Source organism: Stomoxys calcitrans, chromosome 4, assembly GCF_963082655.1.
Source record: "Stomoxys calcitrans chromosome 4, idStoCalc2.1, whole genome shotgun sequence".
In the NCBI taxonomy this organism is placed as follows: domain Eukaryota; kingdom Metazoa; phylum Arthropoda; class Insecta; order Diptera; family Muscidae; genus Stomoxys; species Stomoxys calcitrans.
Window position 1 is genome coordinate 157,470,083 of NC_081555.1, and position 2,719 is coordinate 157,472,801.

A 2,719-nucleotide genomic window follows, 5' to 3' on the forward strand; every position below is an offset into this window, starting at 1 on the left:
TCAAGACCCCAGATCGGTTTATATGGCAGCTATTTCAGGTTCTACACCGAAATAGCTGCCATATTGTTATAACAGTTATTGGAAGTTATAACAAAACACCACATTTCAGCCAAATAGGATGAGAATTGCCCGCTCTATTGGCTCAAGAAGTCAAGATCGGTTTATATGGCAGCTATAGCAAAACATGGAGCGATTTGAACCATACTTGGCACAGTTATAACAAAACACTACGTGAAAACGTGATAGAGAGAGCTTTATTAATCGCTCCTCCATCGGAAACCTATCAAAAACTCCTCGCTTATCCGATTCTCCTTTCAGAATGGTACAGATGCTTGATGAGCGCTTTACTAAGTTAAGCGACAAATTGGTATGTCAATTTAAAACCATGCTGAAGGAGACAGAAACCCGAATCATAAACGAATTCGAACAGAAGTTGTCGGAGTTGAGAACCAATTTGGATGATGTCAACACTCGCGTATCTAACCTAGAAAAAGTCGCCGGGGAGATTCAGCACACTAAAGCCGAAATAGATGATTTAAGAATTCAACTCTTAAGGCAAGAGAATGCAACTGTTGCATGTGAAATAAGAGTAAACGGAATTCCTTTTCAAACTGAAGAAAACTTATTCGACGTATTTGCCAACATATGCGAATCTATAAATATAGCTGTACCTCGCATAAAAACAATCCATCGCCTTCAAAATAGAAATAATACAAAAAACCTCAATTCACCGGATGGCGTAATATTAATAAAGTTCATGTCACCATACGACAAAAACTTTTTCCTAAAATCTGTTTCTGGCTATAAAAAGATACACAATAATATGTTACTACTGAATTCTATTGGTTTCAGATCTACATCACAATATTATATAAATGAAAATCTGTCCAATATGAATTACAAGTTCCTGCAAGATGCGATTCATCTGAAAAAGAAAGGCCTTGTCAAGTCTGCATACACATTTCGAGGACTTGCTTATATTAAACGCTTTGATAGCAACGAGCCGATATGCATTTTTCATCCGAAAATTATTGATAACTTACGTGCTTTGGAAGAAATACCTCATGCAGAAATTCATAGCTAGACTTATAGTACGCTTGTTTATAATCTTCCTGATTTTGTATGTATTATCGAATTTACAACTTAATATTCCAAAGAGTTTTTTAATTTGTTTTTCTTATAATTTTATTTATCATATTTATATTTTTTGGCCAATACAAACAGGGACATTCTCTTTCAAACGCGATGCTGATGTTACTCTTTACTTTTGTTTGCCTCTCTGTGACACACATGATTAATTTTGATAGATATTCCAAAGACGTAACTCGAAATTTACTGCGCATACTAGCAAAACAAAGAGATGGTTTGAAATTTTGTCACATAAATTCCCAAAGTATAGTAAACAAAGTGGATGAGTTTAAATATATATTTGAGAATGGGGAAATTGATATTATATGTCTTTCGGAGACTTGGCTACACAGTGCTATACCCGATAGCTTGATAAACTTGAAAGGATACACGGTTTTCAGATCGGATCGAGAACGTCGTGGAGGTGGTGTTGCCATCTATGCAAGGAACGCTCTGAAAGCTAAACTGCGGTTGAGATCTAATCCTGAGGATCAGACGGAGTATATTTTCGTTGAACTTTCAAGTAACTCGAGGAAAATTTTGATTGGTTGTTTTTACCGGCCAAACAATACGATAGATTTGGATCAAATACATAACGTCTTAGAGTCCGTGACATTGGGATATAGTGACGTTGTCATAACTGGAGACTTTAATTCCAATATTCTTGTAGACTCGCTTTTAACGGACAATATGTTGACACTGGGTCTCTACCCTACTAATACTACAAACCCTACTCATTTCTCTTCAACTGTTAATACCCTTTTAGATTTATTCTTTGTAAATAATGCCTCCAATATTTTACTTAATGAACAAATATCTGCTCCTTGTTTCTCGAAACACGATTTGATTTATCTAGCTTACAATTTCACCTTGTCGGAGAAAGTGGAGAAGTTTTCGTACCGCGATTTCAGGAACTTGAACTATTCTGCTTTAGATGAGAGGATTCAGGAAGTCGATTGGCATGAAATATATGGACTTATATCTGTTGATGATAAATTGAGCTTTCTTCAAGAAAACATTCTTCGTATCTATGATACAACAGTCCCTATTAAAACGAAAATGAAAAGCTCAAACACTAAGCCTTGGTTTAATTCCACTATTAGAAATTTCATTAGAAATAGGGACCTAGCCTACTCTAGGTGGAAACGTTTTAAGACTCCTGAACTTCAGGAAGAATTTCGCACGGCCAGGAATAAGGTTAATAAAGTTATTAATGATGCAAAGTTACGATATTTTTCATCCAAATATTATTCGGCGTTAGACACGAGAAGCAAGTGGAAGGTTATAAATGATATCGGAGTTGGTAAATCCAAGGCGATTTCTACCTACCATGGAGATATCAACGAATTGAATAGATCTTTTGTTAATATTCCGACCTTGGATATAGACACCACTTTCTATCAAGTCACTAATAGGGTAGTGGACAACACACATGTTGACTGCAGTTTTGAGTTTAGATGTGTATCGCACGATGAAGTTATACATAGTCTTATGTCAGTGAAGTCTAATGCCATTGGTCTTGATGGTATTGACCCAAGATTTATTAAAATACTGATTCCTTACCTACTACCTTATTTTACTCATCTCTTTA